General features: G+C 31.7%; 1 protein-coding gene across 1 annotated transcript in view; it reads right to left on the bottom strand.

Annotated features, from left to right (window-relative positions):
• The window catches only part of LOC124366473 (transmembrane ascorbate-dependent reductase CYB561), a 143,711-nt gene extending 129,455 nt beyond the window's left edge, over positions 1-14,256 (bottom strand). The window contains exon 1 of the mRNA XM_046823055.1: positions 14,182-14,256. The gene's annotated coding sequence lies outside the window, so the exon portion shown is untranslated. The remainder of the gene's footprint in view (positions 1-14,181) is intronic.
• Positions 14,257-23,750: the final 9,494 nt, after the last annotated feature.

The raw sequence follows: 23,750 nt of genomic DNA, 5'->3' as shown, positions 1-23,750 counted from the left end.
TTGTAGGTCATGTCGAAAATAAAATGAGCTTTAGACGTTTTATTTTGCAAGCGACACCGGCAAAGCCTTGGAGTGGCGTACTCTTACTGTGTTAATATATTGCAAGTTTTCATGATTCAGCTATTAGGAGGACCCCTGCACCACACAGTGCATAAGTTTGACTACCCGACACCTTGGCTTTATTGGCGTGTTCTTGGATCAAAACCTTTGGACATTCTGCTGCCGCAAAAAGTCCAGAATATAAATAAATAATAAATAGGCTAAATGTATTTATTTTCTCATTCTGCTACAAGACATACATCAAATAAATAAACAACTTACATAATTAAGAATCATAAACAATATAATTACACTTGCTAAGACTGATTAGACTAAATGCACCAAATGAAAACTTAAACTTATATCGAAAAAACTAACAAAATGTAACTTAAAAAGTAACTTAATATAGATACTTTTTTAGTCCCCTTACATATCTAATCATTATAAAAATTTGTAAATACACTGACTTTTGTAAGTAGCAGAAGATAAAATTTAGAGCCTCAATGGCACTTGGACCGTTTGGAGATTCCAATTATTTACAAATTATTTTACAGCATACAGTATTATTTTCAAAACAATACATTTTTTATTTATCTTTATAAATCTTTTTCGGCCAATGTTTTTTTCTTAATATTAGTGCTTCTTTGCTTTGCTGCATGAGAAATTATTTAAATGTAAATAAGCCATAGAAAACATGTTGAAGAGAAAAGATTTTAAGAATTGGCTGTATTTCTAAGAGCGTCTAACCAAAATAATGATGGAAAATATTTATGGTGTACAATCGTAAATGTTAATGCTGGATTTTAATTAGGAAGTAAAGGTGCCCCAAAGTTAGCAGCCACTCTCTAAGTCTTTTCAAAAAATGTTTTAATATTCAGTAATTCTTTAATATTGTTTGGTAATTTGTTAAAAATTCTCCATGCTCTAAAATGTAATGTTCTTGTTAAAAATGTAGTATTTGGTTTTAGACTGTAAATTGATTCCCGGATCTTAATTTTTGCTTGTGTTCAATATTTTTGTGTAGCATGTTACCACTTTTGCAAAATAAAACATTTAGAACTTTATGAACAAAAATATATTTTAATGGCAATAATTCCAATTCCAAAAAAAGGGGACGTGAATGGACTGTCTTTCCTTTATTTAATATTAACCTAACTGCATATTTTTGTTAAACATATATTGCATTAAACGTGACTTCTTCTCTTGATGAGTCCGAGAGAACTTCAAAACCTCTGATAATTATAAGTATTTTATCACAGTAAGTTGGTCCCAGATTTTACTACCGTTCTATGGTTTTGTATTATTATCATAGTCATTGGGATTATCACTCAAATCTACTATCTAACTTCTGTTTTGGCGAATTCTATAGTTTTATAGAAATAACGTTGCAATGGGAAACTCATCGCCTCAGGTTCGTTTCACTTGCTTAAAATACTTTGTTTTTACGTGCTTGATGACCACCTGTCTAGATTTTAGTACAATGCTAGTAGTATAGTGATGGCTACTACAGCTTACGAGTGGAAAAATTAATTAATAATATTTATTTATTACTTTAACTTTTAAGTTGGGTGAGTTCGATTCATAATCCATAATAATAAACGATGTTAAATCTATTCAACATATTAGACTTCGCAGGCTCATTACAGAATTGTTATTCCAGAGGAAATAACACCTCCTGTAAAGATACAGAACAAAGGGTATTGTGTGAAGTGCACAGTTAATGCTAAAGGTCACAAAGGAACATAGGGTGTACAAGCACATGCACCTTAGCTTATTAAAGTTTCAGTTGCAATATTGACATCCACTAGCTCTGCAACTCTACTCGCCATGCCTACTTCACTGGTGGGGAGGGAGGGGGTTACTAGTTAGTTACCTTCTCTATTACACATACACATTCGTGTAAATTATTACATATTGACATCCACTAGCTCTGCAACTCTACTCGCCATGCCTACTTCACTGGTGGGGAGGGAGGGGGGTACTAGTTAGTTACCTTCTCTATTACACATACACATTCGTGTAAATTATTACATATTGACATCCACTAGCTCTGCAATTCTACTCGCCATGCCTACTTCACTGGTGGGGAGGGATGGGGGGGTACTAGTTAGTTACCTTCTCTATTACACATACACATTCGTGTAAATTATTACATATTGACATCCACTAGCTCTGCAACTCTACTCGCCATGCCTACTTCACTGGTGGGGAGGGAGGGGGGGTACTAGTTAGTTACCTTCTCTATTACACATACACATTCGTGTAAATTATTACATATTGACATCCACTAGCTCTGCAACTCTACTCGCCATGCCTACTTCACTGGTGGGGAGGGAGGGGGGGGGTACTAGTTAGTTATCTTCTCTACTACACATACACATTCGTGTAAATTATTACATATTGACATCCACTAGCTCTGCAACTCTACTCGCCATGCCTACTTCACTGGTGGGGAGGGAGGGGGGGGGGTACTAGTTAGTTACCTTCTCTACTACACATACACATTCGTGTAAATTATTACGAAAGTAGTATAAAGGATGAGGTTTAAAATTTCTTCCCGGACATTGTCCACGTTTATGCAATTATCTAGACCACATTCTTCTTTCACTTTAGGATATTAAGTAATTTATTGTGACTCAAATAACAGTTTTAATCACATTGCAGTCAAAAATTGCTATTTCCTGCATGTATTGTTGTATTTGAGGCATTTCTTAGTAAATGTTATTCCGACGATAACGTTTTCAAAATAAAACTCATTCTGTTATTTTAATTCCTTATAATGATTTCAACAAATGAAGATGAAAAAAAGTTTGACTTTTGGAAGTGGGGTGTGGGATCCACGCAGTTTTCCACGAAGTTTACAGTCGTAAAGTTTATGCGTAGTTAGGAAGAAATTTTTATCGCCTCTTCAAATATGTTATTACTCTGTTGGGAGTATGTGAAGATAATTATTCTATGCCAGGGTGTCCCTTAAAACCTTTCTCTATTTTCAAGGTAATAAAATGGAGGGAGGGTGAATTACTCAACATTGTCATATTGTCGACACCGACACTCATATTAAGCGTTAACCATGTTGAGGACATTTTAGATCAAACATGACGTGAAAAACTATACAGAACAAACAATTTTTGTAATGTAAGATGAAAATAAAAGCTATTTATTTTTACCGACACTGCATACAAAATAAGTCATGCCGTATTGTAAAAAAAGTGTGTAATTAAATATTTAGCCCAAATTAGGTGTGTACTTTAAGTTGCCACGGAAATTGGGTTTACGGAAATAAGTTCACACTTACTTTGAAGCTTTTACTGTTCCCTATCGATACACAAATTAAAAGTTACTCATGAAAATTTATTTATAATTTTCTATGTTTACTAATAATAATGAAAAGGATGTACAATTGTTGCCCTCGGGGGAAATTTTCCGCAAAACAGGATTAAAATATTTCTCATAACAAAAAGGCTTATATCCATCCTTATATTCAGTAACTTTAAACTTTCCTTAAAATATTTAACCAGTACCCTCTTAGAAACACGAATTAGACATATCAAAGATATGACCAAAGACACAACTGTTTCATCCATTTCATGAAATTTTGATGAGAAATTATAGTTTTAATAATTAATTTAAATTGTTCAAAATCACCAGTTTAATAAATCGCTTTAGAAAAGAAGTTTCTTGCATAAAACTTAGTACATATTAACTAGAAAGAATGTAAAACAGAATAATTCAAAACAATACAAAGTACTGTTTGTACGCCGCCCCACCCTAAGTGTCACTTAACAGGCTTCGGCTGCAAAAGTTTAACTTAAAGCTTATTTTATTCTCATAGTTAGGCTACATGTGTTACTATGATCGTACTCGGTTTGTTTTCAACATTTATTTGTTGCTACCCGTAAGACCGATGTAAAAATGTTACAGCCAAATACCAAAACATGCACCATCACCAATCTCAGTGTTGCCTACATAGAACTTATGCAGAATTTTAAGCCTTTAGGCGAGTTCATTCTCTCGATGTCGTGGGTAGAGGCATACGGGTGAACATAAGGAATGATATTTTTCCAGCCATAAGGATCAGCAAAAAAATGAATACATTACTTCTTGTTTGTGTTTAATAAATCAGAGATTTAATCTCAAAACATTAGTTTGAGCTATAGCGTCAACTTCCACATGTAAACGTGCACATTTAAAGAATTATTTTTTCTTTATTCAACTTATTAAATTAACATTTAAACTTTTTACCTTACCATTTGTGATAAGGTAGTAAAAGCAGAGCGCTACAACAAGGCCGGGCCAGCCCTGTACAATTTGGCAATGTTTGTAAACCGGGATACACTCCAGGATTATAAACCCAACCCCAACCCCACCCCTCACCATTACCACAGGAACTTGCCTTTGTTCATCCTACCCCCCTCGCCGTCACTACAGACCCGCGACATCCTCTGCATATAACCGCGATGAATTAGTTATTATCGCCAAGGAGAAAAGTTAGCTCTATTCGTCTCAGACAAACACTCGCATTATTGATTTTGTTTGGAGCAAAGTAAACGCTTGAATTTAGTAAAACAATTTAGATAAAAAATATTGTAAATTTAAATAGCATAAAATTAAATGAGAAGTTAATCATCGCAGACAGTATTGGCATTGGTAGTAAGCGCTGAACATTAGCAAAACCTTTCACACGAGTCTTTCATCTGTCTGTCTGTCTGTCCGCTAGATGTCTTGACAACGAACTGACCTATAGACTTTCCATGAAGCTGAACTTCTATACAATGCATGTCACTTCATGGGATTTGGCTTAGCGTTAGCAACAGTTTTTATATTAGTCTTATAGGTAACCGTGATGGTAAACAGAAACTCACATGAGCTGAACATTTCTAATGAGGCTGAGTACAAGAATGTGACATTTAGTATGTGACATAGTATCACACGAAACATTATTATCAGAGTGAATAAATTATAATAAAAATTACCGATGAGCCCATGAACACCGTGGGGCTGATGCGAACTTTCTTTGAGAACAATTTAAAACGTTTTTTGGAAAAAAGGTCTGTTACCTAACCCTTACACAATTAACTAACTTATCTTCAAACTTAATTGTAGTATATTTGTTATTTTTCTACTTTGATTGGTCATAAAGATTTTTAATTTTTTGTTTCTTTAAAAAGTTTTAATTTTATTTACTTGGTGTAAACTTGTATCTATAAATGTTTCAACTAATTCTATCTTGAACACTTCTATCTCCTGGAACTTAGTATCTCATATTAGGATACCATACGGTATTATATTAGGAAGCACTTTTTTTAATACGTTTTAGACTTTTTTTAGAAAAAATGAACGTAAATTAATTTTTTGTTTTTAATGGTTTTTAAGCTTAAAATATGAAATTAGAGCAGATTCCTAATATATTTGATAAAAGGCATTATATATCTTGTAATTCTATGGTCTATTTTTAATATAAAAAGGGGTCTCAAATTCGGCACCTTTACCTTGTATACAGTTACAAGTTAACTACAAACAGTATTTACGTACAGTAAAGCAGAGTACGTCCAGATATATACGGTTATTCACAGCTGCAGCAAATTATATACAGTTACATAATATACCCTACATGTAGTATCATTAAATTTTCTCAGAATGTATTGTCAATAAAAAAATAATGAACTCTACAGATGTCTAAACAGCACATTTAGATATTGATGAAGCAAGGTATTTTTGTAACGCAATCGTTAAGCTTTTGCTATTTATATATATTAATCTGTCTACATGAGACTACCAAAACAGTAATATTTATGTACGAGTAAAGTGGGACAAATTTTATATGAATTGTACAAAACTAAAATATTCCTGTCCTATGAAAATAGGTTATTTTTTTAATAGTTTTGAGAAATTTTAAAGTCGAATGAAAAAAGAAAGCCAATTTTATATTTCTAATATTATAGAGGCGTTCCTTAATTATGTTAATTTTGTAAGCTTAATTACAAGTTATTTTACCTATATTTCATAGAATTATTCTAATTAACGTCAAGTCAAGAACCTTTTCACAAAGTTTAGTTTAGTGTCTCAGCAACTATTCAATACAATATCAACACATTTGAACACGATAACTTTTTTACCTCGATTTCTTATAAAACACTTGTAGAGTATTTTACAGGATTTTAATTTGCCTAGTTTTTTAGATAGCCACCTTCAAGTGTTACAAATGGAGCCTTTGGCAAATGTGTAAAATCTCATTATTTCCCAGCATGGATCGGGAAAGAAATGTTTATTTTAAGCAACTTAAAACAAGTGTACATTTGAAAGAATATAATACCCAAAAAACAATTGATTCCTAAAAAAACTAAATATAAAAAAAGATACAATTATTTTAAATAATATAATATATATTATATAATAATAATATACGATATGTTATTATCATATTATATTATTAATAATATATAATATTTTATTATTATATTATAACATTATAATAATATATATTATTTATTATATTATTATTAATGTTATTTGTAATTTTTTATATTATATTATTTATTATAAAAAATAATCAATAATTGAAAGTAACGTATAAAAAAAAACTTTTCGTAAATCAGGACTAGTTTGTAACATAGAATCTGACTAGGAATTTGGAAGGGTAAAAACTTGAACTTTATGCTTTTAAGGTGTGAGACCTAAAGAAGAGAATAGATAGGTATCAAATTTAGAAAGTTTGTATTTAAGTTTTATAACATATAAAACTAGAATATGTTATGATTACAAATAAAAATCAACACTTTCCGAAATCTGTAATTGTTAGTTGAACACGAAGATAAGTTCATTCAATGGAGTATAAATGTTGTATATATTTTGTATTTTTGGCCTGACCACAAACAGTTGAACTTTATGCTTTTAAGGTGTGAGACCTAAAGAAGAGAATAGATAGGTATCAAATTTAGAAAGTTTGTATTTAAGTTTTATAACATATAAAACTAGAATATGTTATGATTACAAATAAAAATCAACACTTTCCGAAATCTGTAATTGTTAGTTGAACACGAAGATAAGTTCATTCAATGGAGTATAAATGTTGTATACATTTTGTATTTTTGGCCTGACCACAAACAGTTGAACTTTATGCTTTTAAGGTGTGAGACCTAAAGAAGAGAATAGATAGGTATCAAATTTAGAAAGTTTGTATTTAAGTTTTATAACATATAAAACTAGAATATGTTATGATTACAAATAAAAATCAACACTTTCCGAAATCTGTAATTGTTAGTTGAACACGAAGATAAGTTCATTCAATGGAGTATAAATGTTGTATACATTTTGTATTTTTGGCCTGACCACAAACAGTTGAGTGCAGTCGGTACCCCTCTAGAAGTGCAAGAGCAGCAGTGGACGGGATGCAAGAAGATGATGTTCGCCTACATTTTGTATTTTTGGCCTGACCACAAACAGTTGAGTGCAGTCGGTACACCTCTAGAAGTGCAAGAGCAGCAGTGGACGGGAAGCAAGAAGATGATGTTCGCCTACATTTTGTATTTTTGGCCTGATCACAAACAGTTGAGTGCAGTCGGTACCCCTCTAGAAGTGCAAGAGCAGCAGTGGACGGGATGCAAGAAGATGATGTTCGCCTACATTTTGTATTTTTGGCCTGACCACAAACAGTTGAGTGCAGTCGGTACCCCTCTAGAAGTGCAAGAGCAGCAGTGGACGGGATGCAAGAAGATGATGTTCGCCTACATTTTGTATTTTTGGCCTGACCACAAACAGTTGAGTGCAGTCGGTACCCCTCTAGAAGTGCAAGAGCAGCAGTGGACGGGATGCAAGAAGATGATGTTCGCCTACATTTTGTATTTTTGGCCTGACCACAAACAGTTGAGTGCAGTCGGTACCCCTCTAGAAGTGCAAGAGCAGCAGTGGACGGGATGCAAGAAGATGATGTTCGCCTACATTTTGTATTTTTGGCCTGATCACAAACAGTTGAGTGCAGTCGGTACCCCTCTAGAAGTGCAAGAGCAGCAGTGGACGGGATGCAAGAAGATGATGTTCGCCTACATTTTGTATTTTTGGCCTGACCAAAAACAGTTGAGTGCAGTCGGTACCCCTCTAGACGTGCAAGAGCAGCAGTGGACGGGATGCAAGAAGATGATGTTCGCTTACATTTTGTATTTTTGGCCTGACCACAAACAGTTGAGTGCAGTCGGTACCCCTCTAGAAGTGCAAGAGCAGCAGTGGACGGGATGCAAGAAGATGTTGTTCGCCTACATTTTGTATTTTTGGCCTGACCACAAACAGTTGAGTGCAGTCGGTACCCCTCTAGAAGTGCAAGAGCAGCAGTGGACGGGATGCAAGAAGATGATGTTCGCCTACATTCATTATTTAATCTGGAGATTGCGACAACCCGGCCTCGAGTTAGTCCGTAATAGCGGAACTTGATGGTTGGGCTCTCAGGCCGGGTCGGGAGTGACTTGTGATGTACTGTCATGCGTACCGTATCAACATTAGCTAGGTCCTAATGGCTATAGTGGATTCACATTATTGAGAATATTTTGTGCATGAAACTAAATAGAATAACGTATAACCGTATTTATAAGCACAAATTAAATTATCATAAGTGTGCAGTGTAAAGTTTGAATAACAATACTTTAATGAGCTTGAGCATTTTGAATTTACTACAATAATAATTGAGAACAGTACAGCTTACTATGAGGTGTGTTCCGATTGCGGATAAAAATAATATTATGGTGAAAAGTGGTTTTGTTAAAAAAATTAACATTTATGAATAACAAATCTACGTTTATAAGACGGAAACAAGCAAACAAGATACCTCTTCTGTAATAGACCAAAGGATGGAAAATTTGATATATGACTTGACTCCTGATATATCAGTGTTTAATAATTGTAAAGTTAAATTTTCATATACACAAAATACCAAAGGTGAAAAAAATTCATTAGACGATTATTTTATGAATTTTTTATTGATAAAATACTAATAAAAGCTCCCATCTTGATGAAGTAGGCATTATTGTATTATCAGCACGCACATTAAAAGTACAAATTCATTAAAAACTGTACGATTACCTCCTTCAGTGAATCAGATATAATTTGGCACTTGAAGCATACTTAGTTTTTATTATTTTAGGTAACATCGGTTCAATTTTGAGAAAGTATTACGCGTTTAGTAGTCTTATACAAACAGATTTACAGAGATAATAAGAAAGTCCTATCGGTTGCCCTAAAGGAGGTTGCTTCATCAACGTGTTGTCTAGACATCAGGAGTGTTGACTGAATACTGCAAGCAAGGCTGAAACTTAAGGGAATCCACCTTAAATAATCTTTCTGTGGACGTCAAGATTACTGTACTTTTTATAAATTGGTAATACCTAAGCCATATAACTAGCCACCCTACCTAATTTAGTCCTAATGGCCGAAGGAGGACAATTTGTTAAGCTAAAACCTTGTTTATTGACATAATTTTTGTGAATAGCCAGTACCGTCTCCCCTGGTCCTCGAACCGTAAAACGTGCGTCTAATAATGAAAGCCTGGAGAGTCTATCGTCTGAAGTACTCAGCATACCATAACTGTGAAACTTCATAATAAATACATGCTTTAGTCTCTTGTAGAACAGCCCGCACTATGGTAGCTAGAGCGCTTGATTCCCCCCTCCCCTCTACACCCTGCAACCGGCACTTTTGCCAGTTTTACATGAATGGAAAATTACCGGTCTGTCTCATCATAGTTGCAATAAACAAATATCAGTTGTTACTGTAAACATATATACGTACATTTGGTTTAATTCTCTGTTTTGAAGAAAACATATAAATCAATTATACAGATTGTAACTATAGCCACACCATAGCAGGAGTAACGATATGACAACGTCGCCTCAAATGTCATTGGACTATTTTCGTGCAGGCTTAAGTAGAAAACGTGCATTTACAAACATTTGTCTTTTGTAACAACAGTTATTTCCCGTTTTGTTACGTTTCTTGAAAGTACAAGGACTTTACTTCGAATAATATTTGTAAACATCAATAATTTTTTAGGAAAATATGTTGAAAAAAATTGCAACATTTCTAAATACCTGTAATGCTTAAACGATCAAATTGTATGATGAAAACATGCATACGGCTAGGCGGAAACTACATAACTACATTAAAATATGGGCGTTGGTGAATTATTGGCAGAGCGTTAGCTAAGCCTATACTTTAAGGCATGGAGAAATTTTATCACTGTATGTCTGGCTATCCTCACGATACCTCGAGAACAACTTGACTTACAGACTAATTTTCGCATGAAGCTTCAATTCTTTGGCTGGGCGTTTGCGAACGTTTTTACATTGGTCTTATGGGTATCCACGATGGCAACGATAAAATCATAGAACAAAATTGAAAACAGGCTTGAGTACAATCAAATGATATTTTATATACAGGCATATGACATTCTAACATGTAATATTTGGTGGATTGGATGAAATTTTGATTCATCTAAAAGTAGTAAACACGCATGAATTCAGTTATTTATTTCTTTCATGCAATCTATTTCAGACAATAAGTAAACAGATACTGATTGCACGGGAGTATTAAACACGCATTTTACTGTTTTTGAACATCCGTTCATAAGAAATAAGGTAATTTTGCATTTTTACAAGGCACCTTTTCTATAACGTTTTGAATAATTTTCTCTTCTTATCGGTTTTTATGAATGTTTGCTTCAATTAAAAAACCTTAATCCTATGTTTTGAAGTAACGTCCTAATAAGAGAAATACATAGATAATTACAAAACCGTATTTTAAACAGTTTCTGAGGTATAATTGATAAATCAAATACCGAGGCAGACAGACGCTAAACGGTGTTTAATAGACAGTAGTGTTATATGAAAGTTTTGTTTATTTTTACCTATTGAACCATTTACCCACACTCTGAAACACCTTTTGTTACTAACAAACTCTGTAACTGAAATTTATTGAAAATTATAATTGAATTATTTATTTAAGAGCTGTGAATAAATTTCTTGAAGGACAACTTTATTTTCAAATGTACATACGTTAGTGCTGCAATTTAACGTTTCTGGAAGACCAATTTGTATAAAACACATGAGGCTACATAATTCAATAATAGGAATGATGTCAACACAGTTTTGGTTCCATTTCTTGGACTTCTTCTCAAAAGGTTTTTTTAAAACATTTTGGAAATAGAATAGAAGTTCCTTGATGTGTTTTATAAGTTAATTTGTACAAAATACAAAACAAATAAATTTGTACATTTATTTGTTTATTTAAATTATGTTTATCCTGAGTTATTGGACTGTAATTACAATTCTTCAAATTATTTTTGTACAAAAAATAATCTATAAAGGGCAAATAGTTCAAAAAATATAATAAGAATTATAGCGTTGAATAGTTCTTCTACAAGTTAGTGTCATATAATAAACGTTGACTGATATTTTTGCAGCATATTAATAACAATCTGGGAATTAATACAGAACGTTTTTGTCCTCATAAAGAATAAAAACCTGAAAATCTCCTTATAAGTAAAAAATTTCCTTATCAGTCATAAATAATTGTTTTGAAATAGAATGGATTATGTCTGGTTAGAGAAGATAGTGGAAATAATATTGGATTGAAACTCTATCCGCTTGGTTAGTTTTAATACTAAATTATTGTAAACGGTTTGCTGTTCAATAAGCCTTGATGGGAAAAAATTCAAAAAGGATTTTACAAAATGAATTATTATTGTTATTGAAGCAGTTACTTTAAAAACAGAAGTACGTTTATGTGTAGGGAGTCGATACATTTATTTGCTATCATTTTACAATGCACGATAAAATATTTTACTGTAACCTCAAATAAAGACTAAAGTCAATGAAAATTAAAAGTTATGCTGAGTATAGATCCTAGTTATTTTTTTGAAATATTTTGAATGAAATAAGTTATATTTTACCTTTTATATACAAACAAGTTTTTAATTTATAAAATAGTTATGGTTTTTATGAAAAGTCTAAGAGTATTAGTGCTACACCTATAAAACTTGTAGGAGTTACTCAGGACATATGTTGCTACAATTTGAGCTACAATCATAGTGGTGGGTTAAAAATTTTGAAACAATTAAGAATATATAAAAATAAAGAACAATGTTCCTTCTTTTTTATAAAAAAATTTACCATGTAAAAATAATTTAAATAGTTCATATTGTACTATGAGTACCCAGTAATACAAATATAATTAAATGTTTCACTTAGAACAAAGATTTATACAATTATTTACAAACTCAAAACTATTTTAATAAATAGAAAACTCTTGTAGTAACAAAAAATATTTTTATTTCTTCCAAAATATTTTTTTAATAACTAGGACCTACAATTACCATAACTTCAAAGTGTCATTGAATTTTATCTTTATGTGAGGTTACAGTACAATATTTTATCATGCATCGCAAAATGTTTGCGAGTAACTATATCGGACCCCTTAGTAAAAATAACAAAACACTTACTCACAGATTCGAAGGGAAATACTATAAACCTGGGATCGTTGAATAAGTATAAATACAGCTATTGAGAGGAATTGAATAATTGTTATTGTGCTTAAAACAAGGAAATTACCTCCTTGACTCTGAACGACCGATAGGCCCGAGAGACATAACAACGGATGGAGAGCTGGTAACATTGTTTTGTCTGAGCGCCCATACCGTGTGTGGGGTGTGTTGGTAAGGTGGTCAGCGAGGGTGGGAGGAGGGTAGACAAGCCGCTGACCTACTACCGATACTGACAACGCACGTTTTGTTGTCAATTACCCCCCCCCCCCACTTCCGCGCTCTTGTAATCCATACAGTGTGTGGGGCGTGTTGGTATGGTGGTCTGCGAGGGTGGGAGGAGGGTAGACAGGCCGCTGACCTACTACCGATACTGACAACGGCACGTTTTGTTGTCAATTACCCCCCCTCCCCACACACACTTCCACGCTCTTGTAACTTATACTCTATGTGGGGTGTGTTGGTAAGGTGGTCAGCGAGGGTGGGAGGAGGGTAGACAAGCCGCTGACCTACTACCGATACTGACAACGGCACGTTTTGTTGTCAATTACCCCCCCCCCACACACTTCCGCGCTCTTGTAATCCATACAGTGTGTGGGGTGTGTTGGTAAGGTGGTCAGCGAGGGTGGGAGGAGGGTAGACAAGCCGCTGACCTACTACCGATACTGACAACGCACGTTTTGTTGTCAATTACCCCCCCCCACACACTTCCGCGCTCTTGTAACCCATACAGTGTGTGGGGTGTGTTGGTAAGGTGGTCTGCGATGATGGGAGGAGGGTAGAAAGGCCGCTGACCTACTACCGATACTGACAACGGCACGTTTTGTTGTCAATCACCCTCCCCCCCACTACCGCGCTCTTGTAACCCATACAGTGTGTGGGGTGTGTTGGTAAGGTGGTCTGCGATGATGGGAGGAGGGTAGAAAGGCCGCTGACCTACTACCGATACTGACAACGGCACGTTTTGTTGTCAATCACCCCCCCCCCCCACAAATCTTTACCTGTCAGACCTCAATACTACAATGAAGATTATTATATCCTGTAAATATGGAAAGCAATGGTTGTTATTTAAAAAACTATAAAGACAGGTTTGATGACCTTATTACAAATTCGCCGTTTTCATTTCGTTGTAATAACAGTATACCTTACCGTATTTCGATTTAAAAAATATTGTTTAATAATTTTACCTAAATTTACTAAAAACTTCTATAATTTTTAAACGATATGTAAAGCATTAAAAATTATGATTCTGATAAATTAACGATTGTTATTTAAATTAAACTTATAAATTTTATTCAAAAATTTGGCTAATGAATAAAAAATAAATTTTTAACATAGCGTATGACAATTTTAAAATTCATTACAGATAATTTTAATTAAAAAATATTATTTCTTTTAAGAAACCTATTAGGTTTTATTCAGAGATATAAAACAAGCAATATTGATTATGGCTGATAATTAAAATTGTATTACGAAATATTTATAGGCAGGAGGTACTAGTCATATCTAAATTATACATCAAAAGATAGTAATTTGCATAAACTTCGTCAATAGTAGGAAAATACTTGAGTTAAGGTGATTATACAAAGTATACAGTAAAAGGGTGTGCACCGCGTACTTACGGAGATGCGAAGTCTGCCAGGCCAGCCGGTAGAGTGAGCCCCAGTCGTTGTCATGACGACCGTGCAGCCTCCCGCACGCACACACGCACACACACAACCACCATAGTACCGGCCACATTAGCTGATTACTGCTTATCAATGGAGACAGTAGTATTATGAAGACAACAGGTAGCTTGTTGTATGTTCTCGTTAATGAATGAAAAGTCAACAGGCTATTAAAGTTTATTTGGTTTTACCATTATAATGTGCCAGCATATTGGCGACTAACATTTAATACTGTTCTTAAACATTTTTGAAGAATTATCGATACCGTTGGACCCAATTGCAGTAATTGTATATTTGATAACAAATTATTAATTTAATTGTTATGACAGTTTCGGTAGAAGTATCCGTAACTAAATTTAAAGATACTGTATGCGTTTTGAAAATGTATATAAAAAATGAAAAAAAAATCAGTTTATACTTTTATTTTGATATTCCAAATGCATTTGTTCCATTATAATTGGACTCATGGCTTTCTTTCCAGCCACACCCATACCTTTCGAAATAGACAAGTAGAAAATTAGCAAGTGATATGGAAATCGGAATATTATTTGTAGTATTTTTTGCTGGTATAACATTTCCTTTCTTTTTTGACAAAACCACAGATTTAACTCCAAACTCTCAACTTTCAAAAATCAAATCAAATAAGATTTTTATTGCCGGAACATTCATAACGCATGGCAAAAGTCAACTTTTTACTTGCTATAATTTTGTCATACACACCACAATAGACCTCATTCAGACATACAATTTACAAATGTACATACATCCATTCATTCGCCAATGATTCCCACTTCCAGCGACGGATTCAGTCAGTCTTTTTAATGGGTGGTCTCCCAATCATATGCTAAAAACTCGTCTACATTATAAAATGCTTGTGACACTAAAAAGCGTTTCAAACGAGTTTTTAACACCTTGGGCGTTGGAGAGTTTTTTATTGAATTTTGGTAATTTGTTGACGAAATGAACACCTGCCTGTGAAGGCAAGCGTTCATAAACCACCGTTCTGTGTCTACCAGTTCGGTAGTTATCTCTGCCTCTAGTCTCATACGCATGTACAGGTATGTCTCGGCCATTCGTCATGGCACATTTAGACATACAAAACAGAGTTGTTTCCAAGATGTAGAGACTGGGCAGCGTCAACAGTTGTAAATTTTCGAAGAACGACTTTAAAACGAATATAATTACAAAATTATTTTTTTTATATTTATTTTAGACATTGCATGATATATTTATGTATTTTATATATATAATATGGTGTATAATTGTTATTATTTATAATAAAAATTCTATTTGTTCACACGATTTACCACTTCTGTCTTACAATCTCTATTTACAAAAAAAATTATATGATTCTTAACACATTATTCCATGTCCTACAATAACTGTTCAAACTTCTTAAGATCGATAAGCTTAATCAATGAAACTGATGTTTTGATGATTTTACATTAGTCACTTTCTTACAGTCAAAATATATTTATTTTATTTCCCACAAAAACATAAAACTTTACAACTGTCTTTAGTGCAAAATTATGTGTGAAGAATTAAAAATGATAATAGCAAAACGAGTTAATAATTAGGCCTACTATTTAAATTCTACTTGTAACATAATTTTTTTCAAATTTTGTTTATGAGGCTTAAATAAAAGTTCAATGAAAAGTATGATGGTTTTGAAATAAACAGTTTAGTGTGCTATCACTGGTAAATAAACAACAACATTTTCCAATGTTTACTTATTTGTTGCAAGGCCTTTAGGAATAAATCATTTCATCATCAAGGTCTTTACAAATGAATAAATATTTATATTTTTCTAAATTATAGATATTAAAATAACATATATGGTAAAGAATTGTAAACATTACTAACCAGTATAAAATATTTAAACAGAATTACACTTTAATGTTTTTATAAATTGAGATGAGAGTAGAATTGAATTTTGAATAGATCCGTCTTCATTATTGATAAGTTTCTCTTGAATTATGTTAATGTAAAATGTTTCTCAAGCATTTAGTGTATTTCGTTAGTAACTTCTTTCTATAATCGTAAATTTTTATTAGAGGTGGTATATCTACATCCAATACTGTGATTCGCAATAGCAAATTCTTCATTTCTTCCATATTTTATATATGCAAAGCGTTCTTTGAATCGTGTCTTGAGGTTCCTTTTTGTTTGGATAATGTAGGCTACAACTTATCACAATCGTTGCATTTAATTTAATAAATTCCTCATTTTGTTTTGTAAGTAACAGATTTGTTTATATGCTTTTTAAAAATCTTTCTGTAATTTATTTGAAATATTACTGTATGTTGTACACATGAATAGTTGTTTGTTATCTTGAAGGGTTAGTAATGTTCTAGATTGTCTTGCTTTTCTTTTGATTGATTTGTGAAGTATGTTATCAATAAGCCCTGTTTCCGTGTAACAGTTAAGAATAGCAATATATTTTATGTAGTTTAATTCTTTGTTGTAGCTGGCGATAGAGAGTGGCGTATTTAAAAGTGTTTAAATCGTTAAATTAAAACTAACTCTTTTTTGTTGAGGTGGATGGATAAATTCGTTGACAATAAATCTATTTATATGTTAAATTCAAATTTTGATTAGTTTATAATTAATATAACATCTAAAAATGGTATACTATTGTATTTCTCAATCTCTTATTTAAATGTAATGGTAAAATGAATTTAGGGTCGAAATAAAGTCTTGTAGATTTTCATTTTTACTAAATACTGCAAAGACATCATCGTTTCCACTTTCTTGGGAAATATTTCATTTTAGTTTTAGCCTCAGTTTCAAAATAACTCATAAAAATATTTGCAATGAAACATGAAAGAGGATTTCCCATCGCTGTGCCATCATTTTGAGTGTAATATGATTCATTAAACTGGAAAGTATTCTGATTCATACACAGGTTTATCAACATGGAATATTCATCAACAATTTCTTTCTGTAAATTTATGGAAGACAACCAATTCAATATTCTTTCCATTGTATCTTAATTGGAACATTGGAAAAAAGTGATAAGGTACATCAAAAGATATAAGATATTCGTCTTCTCTTATAACAATGTCTTTAATTGATTGTGTAACAAAATCATATCTATTCTTGACTAAAAATGAAGTGAAGAGTTTTAAATTTTGAATTGTTTTTTATAAATATTGAGATAAGAAATAGGCTGGAGAGTTTGCGTTTGACACTATGGCACGAATTCCATTTCCAGGTTTGTGTGTTTTTGGAAGGCAATATAATTTAAGAATTGTAGGAATGGGAACTGAAAGTTTTCTGTAAAATTGGTGGGCGATTAGTTGTTTGCAGTTTTTTTAGAGTTTCCGAAACATATTTAATGAACTCGAATATAGGTTTTTTAAAAACATTTACTGTATCGTCCATTACTTAAAAATTATTCTACGCTTTCAAAATACTCGACTTTGTCCATAGTAATAATAGTATTACTTTTGCACCTTTCAAATAAAATCCATCCTTTTGTTTTAATCTATTTTACAGTGTAATCGTGTATATTGTGTGAATTTTATAGGAAGATTTTTGGCTCATGTTTATACTTTTAGAAACAGTAAAAACATATATCAGATCTAATTGCAATTTTTATTAACAACTCAGAACTGTTAATGCGACATAATTTTTGTCGGTTAATAAGCCGCTTTTTGGTGGGTGTTAACCGTCAAAATTTTGTCGATCAAACAATCCCCCGTCGTATAATTACTTTTAATAATAATATACTCCGGTAACGTAATCGAAAGTAATTCAGGCACCATTTGGGGATTCGGGAAGAAAAATTCTAAGGAACGAGAGGAGTTTTAATTTCCTCCTTTGTAATTATGGTTTTATGGACGTATCAAGCTTGTTATTTTTGAGACGTAAAAGAAATAGCGCGACGCTGCCGTTTGTTGGTGACCGCGCCATATTGCCGCTGCCGATTTCTGTATCACCTTTCGTGCCGAGCTAGTGGATATTTTGTAATTATTAATAATTATTAACATAAAAAGACGCGAGTTTTAGTTGTCGTCAATTTTAATGTGTAGTGTGTTGTTTTGATGTCGTAGTAGTGTAAACTATATATATAATTAGAAATAAATCAATTTCTATTTACTTTTGAAATATGGTTTTGAGTCATTTACCGGCTTTGTGTAGGCATATGGCAAAATGACTTGGCTAAAATTCATTTTCACATAGTTTTGTTTTATTGTTTTCCACTTACTAAACGTTTATTTATAGCACTCTTGTTAAGCTCTGAAGTAACTAATTTATTTTTTTGGGAAATAGATATGTTTTCACAATAAAATATATATTTCCTGTAATTTCTTTGGTTATATATAATAACTGTTTTGGGTTAATTCTATATTTTTTTTTTTTATCAATATCTTTTTAGTTATATTTATAGTTATCTAACATACATAATATTACCTAATATTCTTTATAAATCCATAAATTTTATAAATTTTGATTATAGTACAAGCTTTAAGAAACTATTTTATATTTTTGCTGAATGAGAAATTTTTTTCCCGCAAAATTTTTGAATAATGGCAAAATTTATAAACTTTTTTTTAACTTTTTCAAAAAATAAATTTATTGGGTAATTACATTTCATTAACTCACTGTATTTTCCAATTTTAATTCTAAGTAATAAAATATATGGCAAAATAACATGTATTCATAGATAAATGTATTAGCAAAACTTGTTTTAAACCAAAGTTTATTACGTGGAACAACGCCGATTTTCAGAATTTATTTACGCCATCGCTGCTTTTTGTTTCTATAAGCTTTAATTATGCCTTGTCATAAATGTGTAAAATTAGGTTTATGTTTTTCTGGAAACTAGATAAAATTAGACACAAATAATGGCTATCTCCACTTATAAATATTCACACTATAACTTCATTTGCTAGGTAATGGTCCCCTCCCCAAAATTTTAAGAAATATTTTATCGTAAATTTTTAGTAATTTTGATTGAAAAAAAGTTGGTTTATTAGAAAATTTTTTATATGGTTAATTTTATCAATATAGTGTGCAATTCTAACGTTTCATTCCTGAACACAAAAATATAAACTCTTAATTTATAATTGCTTTTTATTTTATATTTTTAAATAATTTTTTTAAAAAAAAAACCTTTGCGCCGAAGCTCCAAAACAGCCCGACAGCTACAGGATGGAAATTGACACGCCCAGTTCTAGGGTCCAAAGATTATAAGAATATTCGTCTTCTCTTATAACTATGTCTTTAATTAGATTGGTTGTATCAAAATCATATCTAATTTCTTGAATGACTAAAACTGAAGTGAAGAGTTTTAAATTTTGAATTTGTTTTTTAAATAAATATTGAGATACGAAATAGGCTGGAGAGTTTGCGGTTTGACACTATGGCACGAATTCCGATTTCCAGGTTTTTGGTGTGTTTTTGGAAGGCAATATAAATTTACAAGAATTGTAGGAATGGGGAAACTGAAAGTTTTTCTGTAAAATTGGTGGGCGATTAGTTGTTTGCAGTTGTTGTTAGAGTTACCCGAAACATATTTAATGAACTCGAATATAGGTTTTTTTAAAAACATTTATTACTGTATCGTCCATTACTTAAAAATTTATTGTTGCTAACTCTTTTCAAAATACTCGACTTTGTCCCATAGTAATAATAGTATACTTTTGCACTTTCAAATAAAATCCATCCTTTTGTTTTTAATCTATTTACAGTGTTAAATCGTGTATATTGTGTAAATTTTTATAGGAAGATTTTTGGGCTCATTTATACTTTTAGAAATAAAAACAGTAAAGAACATATATCAGATCTAATTGGCAATTTTATTACACTCATATAAATTTTTAATACTACTCTCTACATCTATTATCACATTTTCTTTGCCATTTTTACTTTTTAGATGAAAATGTAAACCTTTGTACAAAAGATTCATTTCTTCTTTGGAGAAGCTCTCTGATGGCAAGTTACATACCAGTTGTTGGTCTTCAAAAGGTGATTTCTTTTTTTCATAAAGAACTGGTTCACTGCCATTTCTAAGTAATTTAAGTTTTTTTTCCTACTTCTGTTCTTTTTTTATATTTAGACGCAATACTTTCAAGTATTTTCTTGAAAAAACTGATGAAAATTAGTTGATAAATGTTTAGTTATTTCCAAAGGCGATTCTAAGGCTTGTTTGTAATGATAAGTTTTCTTGCTTACAGTAAATATTTTTTTATTTCAAGATTAAGCCAATTTAATTTGGAATTATATAAGACTTTATCCTTAGTTCTATTTTTGATTGGTATGTTAACTTTAATACATTTTTGAAAAATTTTGGTTTTTCTTGCACTTTCTAAAAAGTTGAATACCTAAATCTGATAACCTTACTTTTTGTTTGTATTTGTGAAGTCTGTTTAGCTCACTGGGCCTAAGTGCCATGTTGAATGTAGAATCTTAGAGCATTAGAAAAAGTTTTACTATCTATTTTACTTTATTGATTCCGAAAGGCCTTGAAATAAAGAAATAAATATTGGAAAATGTTGTGTTTATTTACCAGTAACAGTCAAACCTTTTTCAATGATCCAACATTCGTCAGTTTAATATAGTTAAACATATTAATTTTAATAATCCTAATAAGGTTTCATTCAGAACAAGTCCTATTGATTATTAAAATTGTACAGTATTAGAATATTTTAAAAGGCACTTATATGTAAATATACGTCGACTATGTAGAATTTTCCATTTACTACACAAAATTTTCTCGGCTGCATTAAAAAAAGATGATCAAACATAATTTTCTCCAACTAAACAATGCTTCCATTTGCTTCCAAACAAAGACAAATCATCAATAATCATTGAACGATAGTTTTAATTATGCTTATTTCAATTTTTCCAACGCATTACAGATTTGTATTGTTTTCTTCCTAGAACAATTTAACCTCACTACCCTAATTATTGTAGTTAGGTACCTAATTCCTTAGTCTTTTCACTTTTTAAGGTTCAAAAATGTTTTTTTATAATATAAAGTAATAAAATATAACAGCAATATATTGCACTTTATCAAATTTTATAACAATTATTTCTTAATTAAAGGTAAAACAATAGATTTTAAATTTAATTCGTATTTAAAAAAGGAAGAAGTAATTAGTTGGTAGACTTCTAATGAAACATCAATCCTACTTCACTACCGACTTAAACAAAGGGCGAGTAAAGAAATGAAACTAATTACACCATAGTAGCGTGTTTTAAAATTTTCTTTAAGTCAAGCAATTAATAAATTTGTGTTTTATAAAGAGTGAAACTTTTATATATAAAAATATTATTTATTATTATATTGTTTTAACACTTACATTTATTCCCGTAGTTTACTTAAATGCATTATTCATTTTATTACTAAGCCATTTTTTCTTTCACTTACTTATATTTATTTCTTTTCATAACTTTAAATTAAGTCAAATTACCTAAGAAAAATAATTATGTGTGGAATTCAGGGAACACGACAGATGTTTTCAAATATTTATAACCCCCCCCCCCGGTATCTAAATTGGAACTTTTTTAAATTTGAAAATAATTTTATAGAGTTTTTTGGGGTAAAATTAAAGGGTGTAAAGAAAGAAAATTTTAAAAAGTACTTGGTATGACCTACATACTGCACAAGAGGCCAGCTTCTAGCTGTAAATTATAAAAGTATATATTAAAAGGAAATAATTATTTATGTTGAATTCAATAATTTTTATATCATTGAAACTTTTTGAATTCCGTGTTATTAGATTCAAAGATGATCAAAATACCATATTATGTATTATAGGAGTTTCAGGGCAAGGCGCGTATAAGCAATCGAGATACAGAAAAGTACTTATGCTATAGTATTTTACTGTTTGAAGGCGTTGTGTCCACCACTTATCCGATATTCCCGGATTAAAGATAATCCCGTATTTTCTTCGAGGAATTGGGTAAATAATTCAAGAATGTTGTATTAGCAGATGTCGATTTATTAAATGCAAGTGTTTACAATAAAAAGTCTCAAGCGATTAAGTAGGTAATATATGTTCAGCTGTACAATCCGAGGTAGCTCTCATATACAGAGTGTTCCAAATGAAACATTATTTATCGATAGTTAATCTCTTCAATGCATAGCCATCATAACCTGTGTAACAAATTTCCAAATCTTTCAATAGTTGTGACAATTTTGGTATTATTCCTCAACATAGAAATCTCTTCTCAGTGTAAAATAAATTGGGCATTAGTTTTTCAGAGAATTTATCAGTCAAGAAATACATGACTCTTGGGTTAAAACATGAGTTTAAAATTTCTATGCCATGGGTTGAAGAAATCACCAATGTTCGCAACAACAACTGGAGTGCGAACATAAAAACAACAAATAAAATGTTATATAAATAAAACAAGGCAGTACCTGTACTTCAGGGTGTACAATGTACATCTAAGTAACTTCAGGAGGAATTCCAACAGACATCTGGACCTGTCTACTGATCAACAGCTAACTTAGTGTAGTATTTGGATACTGTTGGCAGTAGACGATGTGTTTGTGCTGTTTTCCATTGAGCCAGATTAAAACACCCGATTTCTTACTTAAATACTTTTAATCTTCATGAAGCGATTCACACATAAATCAAAATATTTACTGAATTTTACAATTATACAGAAATTACTGAAATAAAATAAATTAGCCACCCACAAAAAATGTCATCACTGAAATCCATAAACTTACTTTGGCAAGAGTTTTATACGTAGCCCAGCTATTCAACATCGAGATTCAAGTTCTATGGCAATGGTTTATTCATGGTAGAAACCTTCTCGCAAGAACACATTTATAAAGTAAATGTAAGATACAAATTTAGTCATTCTCAAAATGCAATACATGAATGAATTACTCACACACCGCGTACAAATAGTTGAATTTTAAAATGCACGTAAGGACGAGTGCATGATTATTGAATAACATTTGATTATGTGGCAATCTATTAGAACATATTGCGTCCAATGGTAAAATAGGTTTTCTACTTGAAACGTTATGGTTTAATGCCGTGTAGCGGCAAACAACGTAAACAGCGATTTTATTTAAAATTGAGACAGTTACTATAAGATTAAAATGAATTACAACTCCAAACAAAAGATAAGCTACGGATTTAGATTAACCGAACAAACCTTCTGCCACAATATCCTCATGTGGATGCGAGGTATATTCTCCGGGAAGTCAGACGCATAATACACGTCCATCGGCATGCCTGTATGACGCAGATAACTATGCCGTTTCCTGTCACAGCAAGCTTTATGACCACTTTCAATCCAGTTGTTATTGTATACATCGTTTACGATCTCTTTGTATGCTGTTGTATAACACAAATATTGTTTTTAAAACATAACAGATTTTACAAGGATATTTCAATTTAAACCAATTTCAGAATATAGAACATAACTATATATATATATATATATATATATATATATATATATATATATATATATATATATTAATTGGTTTATTAAGGTCTATATTTTTATGAAACAAACACAGCATTGTATTTACTGTTATTTTTTAAACA

The sequence above is a fragment of the Homalodisca vitripennis genome, chromosome 7, assembly GCF_021130785.1.
Source record: "Homalodisca vitripennis isolate AUS2020 chromosome 7, UT_GWSS_2.1, whole genome shotgun sequence".
Taxonomy (NCBI): domain Eukaryota; kingdom Metazoa; phylum Arthropoda; class Insecta; order Hemiptera; family Cicadellidae; genus Homalodisca; species Homalodisca vitripennis.
This window is presented reverse-complemented; position numbering and strand designations above follow the sequence as displayed.